This window comes from Mauremys reevesii, unplaced genomic scaffold (assembly GCF_016161935.1).
Source record: "Mauremys reevesii isolate NIE-2019 unplaced genomic scaffold, ASM1616193v1 Contig29, whole genome shotgun sequence".
Classification (NCBI taxonomy): Eukaryota; Metazoa; Chordata; order Testudines; family Geoemydidae; genus Mauremys; species Mauremys reevesii.
This window is the reverse complement of record NW_024100839.1, coordinates 391,520-409,974: the sequence shown is the minus strand read 5'-3', so window position 1 is coordinate 409,974 and position 18,455 is coordinate 391,520. Positions and strand designations below refer to the sequence as shown.

At 49.0% G+C, this 18,455-nt stretch overlaps 2 non-coding genes across 2 annotated transcripts; both read left to right on the top strand.

Annotated features, from left to right (window-relative positions):
• The first annotated feature begins 7,457 nt into the window (after window positions 1-7,457).
• TRNAT-AGU lies at window positions 7,458-7,531 on the top strand. The gene has a single exon. It is a non-coding gene; the product is annotated as a tRNA-Thr (tRNA).
• Window positions 7,532-15,948: 8,417 nt separating this feature from the next.
• LOC120393652 lies at window positions 15,949-16,088 on the top strand. The gene has a single exon (XR_005592104.1). It is a non-coding gene; the product is annotated as a U4 spliceosomal RNA (small nuclear RNA).
• Window positions 16,089-18,455: the final 2,367 nt, after the last annotated feature.

The following is an 18,455-nucleotide window of genomic DNA, read 5'->3' as shown; positions in this document are numbered from 1 at the left end:
AGAGCATCTAATCTGACCCCCTGCATATCACAGGCCTCCTGTATGACACAATAGGTACTTTTGGGGGCAACACATTCCAGAAAGGCATCTAGTCTTCATTAAATGACATCAAGAGATGTGTTGGAAAATCATAGTGGTAATGAAGCCTTTTTGTATTAGGCCTGAGTAAACCAAAGTTATGCTATGCTTGTCCAAACTGTGTTGGAAAGCTTACAGAACTCATTAGACTGAAGGCCGTGTATCTACCTAAGTCAGCTATTTCGCTTATCAGTTTTGTTTGGCTCCCCAAGTATATGTTGGCTCCCCAAGTGTAGGCAGCTGCGTTCACATGTATACATCCAAAGTATCTAGTACAAAGGGTCAACGGATGTATCTTGTGTCCCCTTCAGAATGACAAATGTATCCTCAACAGATGTATCTTGTAGCCCCCACAAAATGATATATGTATCCTGCATATCCAATTATCCCCTAATAGATACATGTACAGGGTCTATAGGTCAACCAAATGACATAGACAAACGTAGGCTAAGTTGTTTGTTACCGGCTATAAAGGTAGGCCGCTTGGCCATGAAAGGTGTGTCTCTCTCGGGCATTAGCCGGGACAAGAACACCCGCTCAGCTGATCGATCAATAAAGCTAATGGTACTTGTCTTCCTGTCTCCATGCCTCCTTGGTGTAATTAGGTAAGCTCCAGGGGGAAACGAGCCCTTTTGGCTAACAGATGGAGAATCCACCACTTTCCTTGGTAGCTTGTTCCTGTGGTGAATCATCCTCGCTGTTGAATATTTGTGCCTTAGTTGTAAGCATGGGGCAGGGGTCACTTGCTTAAGGAGTGGGTGGATCAGCTTATGTGGCCTGCATCTTGCAGGAGGTCAGACTAGATGATCATAATGGTCCCTTCTGATCTTGAATTCTATGATTCTATGGGTACGTCTACACTACGGGACTATTCCGAATTTGCATAAACCGGTTTTGTAAAACAGATTTTATAAAATCGAGTGTGCGTGGCCACACTAAACACATTAAATCGGTGGTGTGCGTCCACGGTCCGAGGCTAGCGTTGATTTCTGGAGTGTTGCACTGTGGGTAGCTACTCCGTAGCTATCCCATAGTTCCCGCAGCCTCCCCCGCCCCTTGGCATTTCCGGGTTGAGATCCCAGTGCCTGATGGGGCAAAAATCATTTTCGCGGGTGGTTCTGGGTACAGCCTCACCCCTCCCTCCCTCCCTGACAGCGGCAGACAACCGTTTCGCGCCCTTTTCGCTTGGTGAACCGTGCAGACGCCATAGCACAGCAAGCATGGACCCTGCTCAGCTCCATACCGCAATCGTGGATGTTTTAAACACCTCGCGCACTCTCGTGCAGTATATGCTGAACCAGGACCTTTGAACCGAGGCGAGTAAGAGGCGGATACGGCAGCGCGGCGATGACAGTGATGAGGACGTGGACACAGAATTCTCTCAAACCGCGGGCCCCGGCGCTTTGGAGATCCTGATGGTAATGGGGCAGATTCTATCCATTGAACGCCGATTTTGGGCCCGGGAAACAAGCACTGACTGGTGGGACCGCATTGTGTTGCAGGTGTGGGACGATTCCCAGTGGCTGCGAAACTTTCGCATGCGTAAGGGCACTTTCATGGAACTTTGTGACTTGCTTGCCCCTGCCCTGAAACGCCATAATACCAAGATGAGAGCAGCCCTCACAGTAGAGAAGCGAGTGGCGATAGCCCTGTGGAAGCTTGCAACGCCAGACAGCTACCGGTCAGTCGGGAATCAATTTGGAGTTGGAAAATCTACTGTGGGGGCTGCTGTGATGCAAGTAGCCAAAGCAATCACTAAGCTGCTGCTACAAAAGGTTGTGACTCTGGGAAACGTGCAGGCCATAGTGGATGGCTTTGCTGCAATGGGATTCCCTAACTGTGGGGGGGCGATAGATGGAACCCATATCCCTATCTTGGCACCGCAGCACCAGGGCACCCAGTACGTAAACCGCAAGGGGTACTTTTCAATGGTGCTGCAAGCACTGGTGGATCACAAGGAACGTTTCACAAACATCCACGCGGGATGGCCAGGGAGGGTTCATGACGCTCGCGTATTCAGAAGCACTACTCTGTTTAAACGGCTGCAGCAAGGGACTTACTTCCCAGACCAGAAAATAACAGTTGGGGATGTTGAAATGCCTGTCGTTATCCTGGGGGACCCAGCCTACCCCTTGATGCCATGGCTCATGAAGCCATACACAGGCAGCCTGGACAGTGGTCAGGATCTGTTCAATTACAGGCTGAGCAAGTGCAGAATGGTGGTGGAATGTGCATTTGGCCGTTTAAAGGCTCGCTGGCGCACATTACTGACTCGCTCAGACCTCAGCCAAACCAATGTCCCCTATGTTATTGCTGCTTGCTGTATTCTCCACAATCTCTGTGAGAGTAAGGGGGAGACCTTTATGGCGGGGTGGGAGGCTGAGGCAAATCACCTGGCCGCTGATTACGCGCAGCCAGACACCAGGGAGATTAGAAGAGCACACCAGGAAGCGGTGCGCATCAGAGAAGCTTTGAAAACGAGCTTCATCAATGGCCAGGGTACAGTGTGACTGCTGTGTTTGTTGATGAACACCCAACCCACTTGAATGACTCAGTCCCTGTAAGCAACTCCCCCTCCCCCTTTGAGTAAAGCTTACTTATGCAAATAAAGTCACTCTCATTTAAAAGCATGAATTCTTTATTTTTCATAATAAAAAGAGGGAGAGAAGTAAGGGTGTGCTTTGGGAGGAGGAAAGGAGGGAATGGAGAAGGCCATTAAAAAAAAATTCAGAGTAACGGCATCCTTCTGGTTGGGCTGTCCACGGGGGTGGAGTGGGCGGGTGCACGGAGCCTCCCCCCACGCGTTCTTACACGTCTGGGTGAGGAGGCTAAGGAACATGGTGAGGGGGGAGGGTGGTTATACAGGGGCTGCAGCGGCACTCTGTGATCCTGCTGCCGTTCCTGAAGCTCCACAAGACGCCGGAGCATGTCAGTTTGATCACGCAGCAGCCCCAGAGTTGCATCCCGCCACCGCTGATCTTCCTGCCGCCACCGCTGATTTTCCTGCCGGTCTTCCTGCTGCCACCTCTCATCTCGGTTGTCCCTCCTGTCCTCACGTTCATCCCTCCTGTCCTCACGTTAACTGGCCTCTTTCCTGTAATTTGAAACCACGTCCTTCCACTCATTCAGATGAGCTCTTTCATTGCGTGTAACTTCCATAATATCCGAGAACATCTCATCTCGCGTCTTCTTTTTCCTCCGCCTTATCTGTGCTAGCCTTTGGGATGGAGGAGGGACGCTTGAAAAATTTGCAGCTGCATGAGGGAGATAAATATTTAGAAAGATACATTTTACAGAACAATGGTTATACTCTTTCACAGTGAAAAGCACTATTCACCTTACATAGCACATGTGATTTCCCTACAAGGTCGCATTTTTCATCTTAATAGTGACTGCTTGCATCTCTGGGGTTACAGATCTCACAGACACAGGTCCAGGCATCAGGATTCAGCTTGCATGCGGCCATGGTAAGCCACTGTCTCAGTGATTTACCCTCCCCCAACGCATGGCTAATACCACGCTAGCTCCTGCTAATCAACAACCTTCCCCTCCCCACCCACTGCTTGTCCGGTAGCTTGGGAAGATCGCCGCCGGTGACCAAACAGAAAAGATCATCGGCATTTCACCCTCTCCTCCCCGCTTCGCTACGTGCAGGAAAGTGTTTTTAAGCTGCTGCATTCCACGAACCCAGTAGAAAAATGGCCACTCCCCTTACTTAAATTCCTGATTTTTAACCAGGTTATCCTGAACAATATCACTTTGCTGAGGATAACAGAACAAGATAAAGAGCGGATGCTTCTTGAATGCCAGCAGTCCCCGGGACCATACGCTGCGATGCTTTGCCACGCAATGATACCTGATTACTTGCTACATGCATGGCATGGTAAAGTGTCCTACCATGGTGGGCGGAACAAGGATGCCTTGCCCAGAAACCTTCTGCAAAGGCTTCTGGAGTACCTACAGGAGCGCTTCATCGAGATGTCCCTGGAGGATTTCCTCTCAATCCCCGGACATGTTAACAAACTTTTCTAAGTAACTATACTGTCTGCGAATGCGTCCCAAGTCCTCAGGGCAAATCAATCATTAAAAAAGGCTTGCTTAAAAAACACTGTTTGCTATTTGCAAAGGTACACTCACCAGAGCTCCCTTCCAGGGCGTCATTCTCTGCAATAGTTGCTTGTGAGGGCTGGGAGCAGGGTAATTCCGTCAGGGTGATAAAAAGCTCCTGGCTGCTGGGGGTCACGGAGTGCTGTGTGCTCTCTGCGAGGTCTTCCTCTTCTTCTTCCTCTTCATCTTCCCCGTCTGCATAATCCTCAGACATGGCAGAGATTACAACCCCCACCTCGGAATCCACGGTCAGGGGTGGGGTACTTGTGGCGCAGCCCCCTAAAATTGCATGCAGCTCATCATAGAAGCGGCATGTTTTTCAACCTGCCCTGGACCTTCCATTTGCTTCTTTGGTTTTCTGGTAGGCTTGTCTGAGCTCCTTAACTTTCACTCTGCACTGCACGGAGTCCCTGCTGTGGCCTTTAGCCGTCATAGCCTTAGAAATTCTTTCAAATACTTTTTCATTTCGTCTTTTGGAACGCAGTTCTGTTAGCACTGAATCCTCTCCCCATATAGCGATCAGATCCAGTACCTCCCGAGCGGTCCATGCTGGGGCTCTTTTTCGATTCTCAGGAGACTGCATTGTTAACTGTGCTGATGAGCTGTGCGTGGTCACCTGTGATGATGAGCTCTCCACGCTGTCGAAGCAGGAAATGAATTTCAAACGTTCGCGGGGCTTTTCCTGTCTACCTGGCCAGTGCATCCGAGTTGAGAATGCTGTCCAGAGCAGTCAGTGGTGCACTGTGGGATAGCTCCCGGAGGCCAATACCGTCGATTGCAGCCACACTAACCCTATTCCGATATGTTAATACCGATATTAGCGCTACTCCTCTCGTCGGGCAGGAGTACAGAAACCGATTTAAAGAGCCATTAAAATCGATATAAGGTGCCTCCTAGTGTGGACGGTTGTGGCGTTAAATCGGTTTTATGCTCGTAAAACCGATTTAAACGCCTAGTGTAGACCAGGCCTATGATATGAATTTGTCTCTTTTCACCTTCCAGCCATTGGGTCTTGTTATGCCTTTCTCTGCGAGATTAAAGAGCCCTTTCATACCCCATCTTTTCTCTCCATTAAGGCCCTTCAACACTTCAGTGAAGTCACTTTTCATTCATGAAGGACCCCCCGCTGCCGAATTGCCGCCGAAGACCCAGAGTGGAAGAACCTCCGGAGGCCCAGACCCCACAAGAGTTTTCCAGAGCTCCCGGAGTTAGTGAAGGACCCCACTCAAGGAGCCCCAAAAAGTCTTGTGGGGGCCCCTGCAGGGACCAGGGCAAATTGCCCCACTTACTCCACCATCTGGGCGGCCCTGATGGGACCTGGAGCTACTGTTATTTCAGGACTCCTGTGAGACCCTCAGCTGGTTGGTTTTCACTGTGCTCTTGGGACTCTCTCTCCTCCTCCCTCTCTGCTGCTCTCCTCCCCTAGACATTGAACCCAGCCCTTGCTGCTGCCAACACCAAGTGGCAGAAGGGCCTATACGTCCCCTGCCTGAGGGGAGGCCAATGCATGTGGTCGGCCATAAGCAATATGATATTTTCTGTCTTATTCTCTAGCCCTTTCTTAATGATTCCCAAGATTCTCTTTGCTTTTTTGCCCGTCGTTGCACACTGAGTGGATGTTTTCAGAGAACTATCTGCAGTGACTCCAAAATCCGTCACTTGAGTGGCAACAACTATTTTTGGCCTCGTCATTTTATATGTATAGTTGGGATTATGTTTTCCAATGTGCATCACTTTGCATTTATCAACAAATCTGTCATTTTGTTGCCCTTTCACCCAGTTTTGTGAGATCTTTTTGTAACTCTTCGCAGGCTGCTTTGGACTTAACTTTCCTGAGTAGTTTTGGATCATCTGCAAATTTAGCCACCTCGCTGTTTACCCCTTTTTCCAGATCATTTATAAATATGTTGAATAGCACTTATCCCAGACGCCCTGGGGGGCACCACTATTGACCTCTCTCCATTTTGAAAACTGACCATTTATTCCTACCTTGTAATCAGTTATTTACCCATGAGAGGACCTTCCCTCTCATCCCATGAGAGTGTAATAGAGCAGAATAGGGCTTCCTTGGGAGGGGGAGTGAACTGAGAATATATCAGGGGGTCGTGCACATTTACTGTCCTGGTGAAAAAGTGTATCTGATACTCAGTCTTTGCTGCTCCTGCCGGCTGTGACTGCTGAGGACATTTTCCTTCTCTCCTCCAGGGTCTCCCTTCTGCCAGAGTCTCAAAAAGTCAAGCTGCCCTGCAGACTATGGCAGAGCACTTTGGTAATAGGCTGCAGGACTCACAACGTAAGAATGTAGCTGCTGTAGCACCTTGACTGTCCATGGGCCAAATCCTGCAGCCTTGGCAGCCCTGGATAACCTCCCACTGATGGTGATGGGAATTGAGCCTTTGTAACTAGCTGCTGGTACCTGAGGTCTCAGCTACGGATTAAACTGGTGGCAAACACAGCTTCAGCCAAAGAAGTGAAGGCTGTAAGTGAAAGAGCAAAGCCGGCCATCCGGGGAGCTGCTGCAGTCCCATCACCACAGCTGGAAGGGAGAAGAGGAAAAACTCCCTAAAGTGCTGGGAGCAGCCCCGAGAAAAGGAAGTTTGTCAGTGAGATCAGTAGCAATAACTATGAAATGAAGGAGTGTTTTCTCCTCTGTGCAGACATGGTTGAACTGTGTTACTGTACTGTGAGAATAAGCTTTAAAATATCCTGCTCTAATTTCAGGATGGGTCTGTAACCATAACTGGACTCTGTGGGAAGTGGCCTCTGGATAGTGATCTTTGGGCAGAGCTGGCTGAAGAGCCTTCCTACTCACCAGGAGATCCTGACTTGGCCTGACAGTTCTTCCTTGCTGAACCAGGCTTGTCTGTCAGGCTCCTTTCTTTTATTTTATTTCTTCTCATGAAAAGAAAAGACCTCACTGCACAATCCTTGTAAGTGCTTGTTCAAGACACAGAGACCCTTCCTTGCAGCTAAATCTTAGAAAGTGTTAAATAGTAAGTATGGAGCTGATGGAAAGGTTACCATGACTCAGAGTTGAGCTGAAGTTGCTGTGACTGAAACACAGAGCACTAATCAGTATCTGATCACAGCAGCTGCTGGGAGAAGCACATGTTAGAAGCCCTCTGTCAGCTCAGCTGTGGCTTTCTGTGCACTGAGCCAGCCTGCTCAAGGTCTGCAAGCCTTGATGGAAATGAGCAACATTTTTACTTTGGAATTTGAAGGTGTAGTCTTGGGCCATGAAGTGGAGTGGTTGCAAAGGGCCTGCTGGGGAAGGCACCATGGCTTAGCTGGCTAAAGCACCTGTCTAGTAAACAGGAGATCCTGGGTTTAACTCCCAGTGGTGCCTTGTTCTATAGCTTTTGTCTCCTCTGCTCACATTTTCCTGTGTCTTTCTAGGAAACAGAAGAGACCTCCCTTGACAATTCAAGTAATTGCTTGTGAAGGAAAAGGCTTCTTTCCAGCAGAGCGTTGGAGAGAATCAAATCCTCAGTCTGGTGTTGATGAAAAGGCTATTGGCATTGGCAAGGAGGTTGCTCCGGCTGCAATTTGCTGTGACAGGAGACCCCGTGTTGTGTGGCCATGCAATTCACTGGGGATATCTGTGCACAGAGCCCCTTCTAGAGGGTTCTCTGCAGGGCTTGCAGGAAATGGAGAATGACTGTCCTTTCACTTTTCATGTTATTGTTGATGAAAAATGGAGCAGTTCGGGGAGAAGTCCCAGAGCGTGGCACCATGGCAGAGGTTCCCAAGAGAGCTGCTGGATAAAGAGCAGATTCAGGATCCAGCATCCAGTGCTGCCTTGCTGAACGTGCCTCCTCTTGTCCCCTTTTGGTCAATCTTTTTTGTTAATGGAGAAGCCCGACTCTGGCTAGCCATACAAATGCTTGCAAAAGAAACGGGTCTTTTTGCTGACAGCTGTCAAAAGGAGGCTTTGGATAAACATGGAAACAAGGTCAAGGTCACTGAAACTCATCTTGCATGTGCAGCTGTTGAAGCTACAAGGCAGAGCACTAAGCACAGTATTACCACGGCTGGTCACAGCAAGGTCTCTGTGTGGTGGGATCTGTGCGGTACAATCCCAAACTATGGAACTGCTCTGTCGTCTTCTCTCTCCAGCCTGGGCTGTGTCTTACAATGCTGCACTAGTGACAAGCAGCAAAACCCCCTCCATGTGCTGTGATCACTCAGCCAACAACATGCAGCAATGCACCCAACTAAGTTGCATGAATGCTCTATAAGCCACTTCTCAATTATACATAGAGAGACACCAGCATATCTCCCCAGCCTTCAGCCTTGCACCTCAGAAATGTACCGTCTTACACTGCTCAAAACCTCTTGAAAAGTGCAAGCTCATTAATTAATTCACCACTTCCTCAAAAAGAAAGTGAACATGCACCAGCCTTTGTAATCTGAGCAGCTTTCCCAAGCACTTTGGACAATTTCACAAGTAAATATAAAACATTAAAATAAGTTTATTAACTACAGAAAGATAGATTGTAAGTGATTATAAGTGTTAGACAGAGAGATCAAAGTTGGTTACATAAATGAAAATAGAATCTCAGTGTGACATTCTAGACCTTTGGGGGAGCGGGCTGTAACCCCCATATTCCTCATTTTCATATAATCGTGATCTTACATATAAAGCATGACTTGTAAAGGTATCAGGGGAAAGGATATGATCTGCTGAAAGTCATTTCTCTATCCATCTGTGTATACCATTCATATATATGAAGTTATGAGAATTGTGCAGTATGGTTGTCACTATGCTGTAAGTTGGGGGAATCAGCCATCACCTGCATGAGGCCACATGAGGGGAATTACTCAGCCTTGCTTGGAGAGACGCAGTGATGCTCATCTGACTCTGAAGAGGGCCACAAAGCCAATGGGGAAGGAAGGACATGATAAAAGGAGAGACATTCGCCAAACTTTATCTCTCTCTTCCACCTTCACCTACAGCCATCACCACACCAAGCGACTGAGGAACTGATCAAAGGGGAGACCCTGGCTGAAAAGCAACCAGCCGGCCTGTGGTGAGAAGCATCTAAGTTTGTAAGGGCACTGAAAGGGTTAAGATCAGCTCAGAATGTGTTTTGCTTTTATTTCACATAAACAGCCAGGAGTCTGGTGGCACCGTGAGGACTAAGAGATTTATTTGGGTATAAGTGTCTGTGGGTCAAAAACCCACTTCTTCAGATGCATGGAGTGAAAATTGCAGATACAGGCATAAATATATATTGGAACATGACATGAAGGGACCTTACAAGGGGAGAACCAGTGTTGAAGGCCAATTCAGTCAGGGTGGATGTGGTCCACTGCCAATAACTGATGGGGAGGTGTCAATAACAAAAGAGGGAAAATTGCTTTTGTAGTGAGCCAGCCACTCCCAGTCCCTATTCAAGCTCAAATTAATGGTGTTAAGTTTGCAAATAAATTGTAACTCTGCAATTTCTCTTTGAAGTCTGTTTTTGAAGTTTTTTGAAAGGCTACTTTTAAATGTTAATGAATGTGAATGTGTGAATGTGTAAATGGATTATTGCTTGTGCAAGTCCCATACATAGGCGGCAGGTTTGTATAATTTTTGGAGGGGCCCAAAATGGTGGTGCCCCCCCGCTCCCATCCTGTAAGCCGATATAAAATGAAGCTACAACGCGTCAGTGCCACAAGATTACAAGGGTCAATTAAAAGTGGAAAGTCAGAAGCAGCACTTGCCTACTTCAATATACATTTTACCATCACTGTATAAAAATGGTTCCTAATTGTCGATGCAATCTGATTAATTTAAGAGCACATTACAATTAAATATTTCAATTCTCAGTCATTTTAAGACTTTGCCACACACTAGTTTGTCTGTACACCAGTTTCAGACAATCCTTTATAGCAATTTTACTCCAGGTCCTATGTGAAACCAATCAATCACTTCCTCCTCTCACCCGCAAAGTGGCTTCATCTGCTTTAAAAGTCACAGAGCAGCAGCCACAAGTCTGCAGGTCTTAGGGATATTGTCCTGGTCAACTCAGTCAAAATTAATTACAACCTAGATGGGATTATGGTGAGGGGGCACGCCATGGCCCCCTCCACTCCCCTGCCCCTCCTGAGGTGCTACAGCACCAGTAGCTTGCACTGCTGTTATGCTGTAGCCCTTAGGCGGCGGCAGCAGCAGCAGCAAGGGAGAGAGACGTGCTGCGCGCTCTTTACGTTCAGGCAGGGAAGCTCCGGGCAGGGCCGGCTCTAGGTTTTTTGCTGCCCCAAGCAAAAAAAAATTTGGCTGCCCCCCTTCCCAGCCCTGGGCTCCCCCCGTACCCTCCTGCGGCCCCCGTCCTGGGCTCTCCCCCCACCCCCACACACCCCCTGCCACCCCAGCGCTGGGCTCCCCCCACCCCGCTGCTGCCCCAGCCCTGGGCTCCCCCTCACCAGTGCCCCCCCACACACACATCCTGCCGCCCCAGCCCTGGGTCACTGGTAACTCGCTCCCAGGGCAGGTCATTCAGCCGGAATTTTGGATGTGCACAGAACACAGACAGGATTGGTTCCCATATGCTTACAGAGCTGCAGTAAAGTGGAACAATTTTCAGCTTGTGTGATTGGAGGATATCTGGATGCATATTATAAGACTGTCCTCCATAAATGAGGAAAAGTTGAGGAGCCTTTATTATTCTTTTGTTCCACTCTTTCTTTCTATGGGGAATTTGCCAATGCAATCTCACTGTCTTCCTTTTAAACAAACAAAAAGGCAATGGCTGTTGAAAATAGCAATTCCAGTCCTGATAAGCATTTCTTGCTCAATTTTATCCTGCTTTTTCTACAGCAAGTTACAGTGGATCAGTATATTTGATTTGGGAGAAATGAAGTAACAGCTGCCCAAACTGAGCTTGAGCACTCCTGAATTTTGAGGTGTTCAAATCTGGAAGGCAGGTGCTGGGGGTGGGAGAGGGCTGTGGGGTCCATGGGGGAGCATGGCAGTAACTGTCTGGAGCTGCATGGAGCCAGACACGCTGGTCTGAGTGGCACAGTAAGCGGTTTGGGGGTTGGAGAAGAGGTAGGGAGTTCCGGGGGGCAGTCAAGGGACAAGGAGCAGGGGGAGTTGGATGGGGCAGAGGTTCGAAGGGGCAGTCAGGGGACAGGCAGCAGTAGGATAGGCATGGGAGTCCAGGAGGTTTATCAGGGGACTGGTAGGGGGTGGGGTCCTGGGGGGAAGTGGGGTGGGGTCTCAGGAGGGGGCAGTTGGAGACAAGGAGAAGGGAGGCTTAGATAGGGGCTGGGGTCCCAAGGGGCAGTTAGGGTCAGGAGTCTCGGGAGGGTGTAATCGGGGGACAAGGACCAGTGGTGCTTAGATAGGGGTGGGGGCCCTGGGGGCAGTTGGGGCAGGAGTCTGGGAGGGGCAATCAGCGGCCAGGGGCTGGGATTCAAAGGGCTCTGGGCTGCTGGCAGCCGCGGGGAGCCCTGAGCCCTTTAAATCCCAGCCGCCGCCGCGGCTGGGATTCAAAGGGCTCTGGGCTCCCTGCCCCTGTGGGCAGCGCAGAGCCCTCTGATTCCTGGCTGCGGCTGAGATTTAAAGGGCGCTGGGCTCCCCGCGGCTGCAGGCAGCCCAGAGCCCTCTGACTCCCGGCCGCGGCTGAGATTTAAAAGGCTCTGGGCTCCCCGCGGCTGCAGGCAGCCCAGAGCCCTCTGACTCCCAGCCGCGGCTGAGATTTAAAAGGCTCTGGGCTCCCCGCGGCTGCAGGCAGCCCAGAGCCCTCTGACTCCCGGCCACAACTGAGATTTCAAGGGCTCTGGGCTCCCTGCGGCTGCAGGCAGCCCAGAGCCTCTGATTCCTGGCCGCGGCTGAGATTTAAAGGGCTCTGGGCTCCCCGTGGCTGCGGCCAACCCAGAGCCCTCTGATTCCCGGCTGCGGCTGGGATTTAAAGGGCTCTGGGCTCCCCGCGGCTGCAGGCAGGGGCAGCTCTAGGATTTGAGCCGGCACGTCGTGGGGGGCGCTTTCGCGGTCGCCGGTCCACGGCTCCGGTGGACCTCCCGCAGGCACGCGTGTGGAGCCGCGGTCTCAGCAGACCTTCCCCAGGCATGCCTGCGGGAGGTCCACTGGGGCCACCTGCCGCCCTCCCGCGGGACACCGCCCCAAGCACGCGCTTGGTGCACTGGGGTCTGGAGCCAGCCCTGGATGGCCACAATGGGTTGGGGCTCTAGAACTTGCTACCCTGATGGTTGGGATTCTTGCTGCTTCACCTGGTGCCCACAAGTTTGGCCCTGGTGCTTCCTGCCACACTTTTCCTGGGGCCCACATGGCGCTTGAAGAAAGTAGGGTCAGGGCTGGGATTGATAGTCAGGGCTTGGCAGGAGGGAGGAAGATTCCCAGGCTGGAGCCCCACACACCTTCCCTCCTCCGCCGGGCACCTAGAGCAGAGGCAGCCCAGCTCTGTCTGCTGGACACCTCGGCAGAGTAGGTGAGTTCATGTAAATACAGTCTGGTCCCAAAGCCTCCCCCAACCCTGGCTCATCACTAGCTCTCAGGGTAGAGCTCATCCACACCTTGCTTCCAAATCATCATTTGAAATTCTGATGTTGGCCAACATTGCCGAAGCCAATGCACCGACATTGTCAGCAAACACAACAGCTGGGTGAGGAAACCCGGCTTTGTCCAGACTTTTCAAACCTATTTTACTTTCTCAGGTACAAATATTTTTCATATGTTGGACCTGCTTTTAAAGTGTGTGTTAACGTTTCAATTTCCATTCAGATTTGCAACCAGTGACAACATTGGCAGTGCAGCATGTAACTAGCTGACCACTGGGGGGTGTTGGGGAAATTCGGGGGAGGGGTGCACAGCCCCCTGGCTGGGGGGCGTATAGGAAATGCCGGTTTCACTGAATTGAGTCTCCTACTGCAGCACCTCAGTAGGTTACATCAGAGAGGAGCTGCAGTGTCTAGGCAGTGGGATGCCTGTGCCTTTAAGAGCCCAGCCCTGGGATGCCCATGCTGAGAGGTGCTGCCTGTGGGAGGGGAAATAGAAAAGCCCCTCTGCTCCCCCCACCCTGTTTTTGCAAACACTGGAGTCTCAGCCCCCGGGGTAACTGTTACCCCTCTGCCCTGCCTGTGCCGGGGTTTAACCCTCTGGCAGCGCCTCCCCCTGGGCTTAACCCGGCTCCTTCCCCCCTCCCTGACTTTGCCCTTCAGCCCCTTTCCTAACTCTGCCTCCAGCTGCTTGACCCCCCCGACCAGTCAATTTCCACCCCCTGCTCAGACCCTGGCCACCCCCCTCCTCTGATTTACCCCCCTTTGCCCCTCTTTAATTCCTGTAAAAAGTAGGGGGGGCTGGATCCCATTCTCGGGGGGGGGGGCGCCTGGCCCCTGCCTGCCCAATGCTCAAAGCGCCCCCCACAATCTTGCGGATGTTTGCCGAGTGCTGCAGGGTCACCTGCAGGGAGAGAGAGACGCGGTTAGGGGGTGATGCAGCCAAGGGTGCCTCACCCAACACTGAGATGCAGCCACCTCTGGGGTGGGTTGCACAAGTCAGCAAATGAATTTGGAACAGGAAATGCACTGAAAGGACCAAGGCAGCTGCAGGAGGTGGAGAAAACCAGAAAAAGCAGGAGCCCTGGATCCCAGCCCTGTCCCTCACCCAGGGTTGTGAGTTCAATCCTTGAGGAGGCCACGTAGGGATCTGGGGCAAAAACTGGTCCTGCTAGTGAAGGCAGGGGGCTGGACTAGATGACCTTTCAAGGTCCCTTCCAGTTCTAGGAGATTGGTATATCTCCAATTATTACCTATTACCTTCCCTCACTCTACCCATTAACCCCCCTCCTCTCTCCTCTCCTCCCAGAGTTGGGGGGAGAACCCAGGAGTCCTGGTCCCCAGCCTTGCCCACCCCCATATTCCAGCCAACAGCTGCCCCCCCCCAATTGCAGGGCAGTGCCATGGGGCACACCAGGGCCTGCCTGTTTGCACAGGACGGGCGACACCAGTGCCCCAGGGTGGGGAGAGATGATGCTAAGAGAGAAGCTGGCAGCAGACACCCCCACAACAGAGAAAGAAGTGCTAGGGGGTGCCGTGCTGCAAGGAGTGAGGGGGGTTGGCAGGGAATGGGAGGATCTCCCCTCACAGCGGGTGCATCTGTCCCCCCCGCAATTCCTCCCCAGCCCTACCCCAGCCCAGGCTTATCCCGGCCCAGCTACAGGGTTACATTTGGCCTGGATTCCCCAGCTGCTGGGGGAGGGGCGTGGGGCTGGGGGGCATGAGCCTCTACTCCCCCTTCCCCCAACACAGCTGCATGGGCACTGACCAAAGGAGCCTGCAGCACTGCTGCCTAGAGGAAACTGAGGCACCAGCCAGTGACAGACACATCATGGCTCTCCTCAGCCTCATCCTCTTTTCCAGATACAACCCGGGGTGGGGGGGAGGGAACTCAGGGCAGTTGCATAGTTAACCTGTGGAACTCCTTGCCAGAGGATGTTGTGAAGGCCAAGACTATAACAGGGTTCAAAAAAAGAACTAGATAAATGAACAGAGGACGGGTCCATCAAGGGCTATTAGCCAGGCTGGGCAGGGATGGTGCCTGTAGCCTCTGTTTGCCAGAAGCTGGGAATGGGCGGCAGGGGATGGATCACTTGATGATTCCCTGCTCTGTTCATTCCCCTGGGGCCCCTGGCACTGGCCGCTGGCAGAAGACAGGAGGATACTGGGCGAGATGGACTTTGCGTCTGACCCAGTCTGGCCGTTCTTATGTCTCCCTTGGCGCAGCAGTGACACCCAGTGGGCAATCAGGGTAATGCACAGAAGGTGTTTCCCTTGATACAACAGTGACACCCAGTGGCCAGGTGGCGTAATGCACAGCGTGTGTCTGCCGTCTAGGAGCAGTGACACCCAGGGACCGGTAACGGTAATGCACAAATTGTGTTTCCCATGGAGCAGCAGTGACACCCAGTGACCAGCAGGTGGCATCAGACTCTTCTCGTTTGGTGGGGGACTGAGATGGGCTAGACAAAAAAAAATTGGGGGGCAGGCTCCATCCTTTATGGGAGCAATACAACCTTTATTAAAAATAAAATAGTAAACGGTTTACTTTAATAATATTAATCTGTCCAAATTTTAATACTATGAGCTCAGATCAAGTGTGAGTAGTCTCTTGGTCTATCCAAGGACATGATCAAGTGTCTTGATGTTTTTGGTCTTTTGGCCTCGAGATGAAAACCTTGTCTGAGTCTTTGGAACCTTGAGATAAAAATATTATTTAAATCCAAAGTTCTTAAAGATCCCATCAACAACAAAAAACTAAATGAAAAATTGAAACAAAAAACAATGCTTAATTTAAAACCCAAACATTAAGAAAAACTTTGTTTTTAAAAATAAAAACTAACAAATACCATAAATTAATAATTTCAACATTTTATCAAAAAGGTGTGCTACAGCAGGATGAGAAACTAACATAAAATAAATAAGCCTGACCACTAAAACCTCTCATAAAGGAATCACATCTTGAATACTGGCCAAATCTGTATAAAATATGCAGAACTATGTCAAAACTGGTGTTGCAGGCCAGCCATTCGAATCCAGCAAATGTCAATTAAAAGCTCCATTCCAATTAAAAAAAAACAAAACAACCCAATAAACCAAAACAGTCACAGCCTGAAACAAACCTACACAGAAGCAAAATTAAACCTGTGCCAACATTGGAACAAACTATGTACATTTCTAATTCTAACTTTTTGTTTCTCCCAGAAGGAAAGTGTTTTGCATCTCAGTAACCAGGCTGTCACTGCAGCTTTCCTTTCACTAAATAAGAAGTGGCAGTATCATAGCCAATGAGGTTAATCCGAGGCGTGATTATTGCTAGTTGAAAACTTTTCCCAATGCCCTCAGTTTTCTCTATGAGAAATTGAAATTGTATCTTTGCACTAATATCCCAAATGTGCAAGTCCATCCCCTCAGAGCAGCCCCACACCCTGAGCCCAGGGGAGAATCTCAACTGGTTTGTGCATTTGTAACTCTGGGGTCTGAAGCTGATGAGAGAAAGGGAAGTGAGGGATCTTGGAGCTTTCCGATACCACCTGCTGGGAGAAGAGGGAATTGACTGAGCAACATCCTGGTTAATTTTCACCTTGTTCTCTGCCAGCAGGCTCCACTGGAGAGCTCGGGAGTGACTTGACAATGGTAGCACCATATGTACATTTTGGAGCCATTGGGGTGAAATGTGAGTACTTTTGGGGTTGGGACCCACATGAGAAGGGATGTGCACAAACTGGAGAGAGTCCAGCAGAGGGCAATAAAAATGATTAGGGGGCTGGGGCACATGACTTATGAGGACCTACAGGCCATATCCTGTATGTTAAGCTAAGGCAAAGTGAGCATCTCTATAGTGTGACCTTTTACACTATAGAGATACTATAGAGAAAGGAAAATTGACCTTTATCTTGTTACTTAAATAGAGAAGTACCCACGCCTGTCTAAGACCTTTACCTAGACCAATCGACAATGGAGAATGGCATAGGGGGGGTTTTCAGTGTTGTACCCACAGAATTAACACGTACACCACAGGGGAACTTATGTGCATGTGTACATGTCATCAACACGCACAAACATACTAGCCTATGAAGTAAGCGTACCCTAATGTTTTGTGGATAAGGAATGAAATTTGGGCATAGGAGGAAGGATTTCCGGTGCTTGTGCCCTATAAAAGAGGTAACCCACCTCGCTAGAGCACGTCACTCTATCATTCTGACTTACTTCCTCCACTCTCTCTCTATCTACTATCAGTAGGCTGTACTTGTTCTTAAACTTTAAGTTTCAAAGTAACTCGGCTAAGCTCGGTTTCCCTAAGTTTTTATTCTTTGTTTATTAGGATTTGATTTTAAGTTTAACTTAGTCAAGTAAACCCTAAGTAACATTAGCTTTTTCTAAGCACTGCATCTTTCACTCAAGAATTGAGAAACCTGAACTGCAAGGCTGGTCCTGTGTCTCTTACCACCAGGTTATCAAGGAAGGGTGTGAGTATATTAACCAAACCTTTGTTACATATAATGCCATATGTATCTTTTGAATAGCAGTAATGCAACTGTAACTTTATAACTCAATTAAATTAAATAAAATGTAAGCTAATAAATTACATTTTCATCATATTTTCCAAATTAATATTATTAGTACACCCTAAATCAGGCTACATGGGACAGAGAGTTGGAGTGCAGGGGGATGAGAGCACTGGCTAGGGGGTGCAGGCTTTGGGGTGGGGTTGGAATAAGAGGTTCAGGGTGCAGTAGAGGGCTCAATGTTAGGGCAGAGAATTGGGCTGTGAGGGCTCTGGAACAAGGCCAGGAAAAAGAGAATTGAGGCATGCAGGGCCGTCCTTAGGATTTATGGTGCCCTAGGCGAGATTATGAAACTGGTGCCACTGTGCCTGATCTGCTCTTAGCGACACAAATATAAGCTTACAGTATTGGAAAACTTGCCACATTTAGGTTATTAAAACCAGTTTAACTTAATGAAGCACACTGTAATGCTGATTCACTAGCACTAAAGAAGTAGCACTATAGAAAAAATTCTGATTTGACAGAATGATGAAAATAATATAATTTTTTTAATTTGTCTAATATTTATTGGAAATTTATATGAAGAGGTATTGAAACAAAGATTTGTTTTTAATTAAAAGCAATCTTTCTGGCTTTTTTGGCTGTAAAATCAGTTTAATAAGCTGGGTTTCCAAACAGTGGGAAAATATAACCCTAGTTTTACTGCTAGGTAAAGCACAAAGTGACCAAAATGAAGTCAGCACAGCATCATCTCATCTAGATTAAGGTAACACAGAAATGCTACAGAAGTCCTATTGTGCCTTATTTTGTTTGGAAAGACATTAGCAATAGCAACACATTCACATGATAAAATACATGATAAATCACTGCCTCTAAAGTTCCATCAAAAACTGACATTTTCACAGCTCTAGCATGATCTGCTGTACAGATTCTTCACAAGGAAGTGTCCCTGGCCTTTTTAACTCATATTAACTATGTATTTACTTTATGAAAGTTGGAGAAAACATTGTGAAGACGTAAAACATTGGCTGCCCAACTTCTGGGCTGGCAAAAGCTATACTGACTCACAGGAGAAAAGAAAGCAGGAGAATCTTAGTACAACATATGGTCAGTCTATACCAGGGGTCGGCAACCTTTCAGAAGTGGTGTGCCAAGTTCACTGTAACTTAAGGTTTCTCGTGCCAGTAATACATTTTAACGTTTGTAGAAGGTCTCTCTCTATGTGTATATTATATAAATAAACTATTGTTATTATCT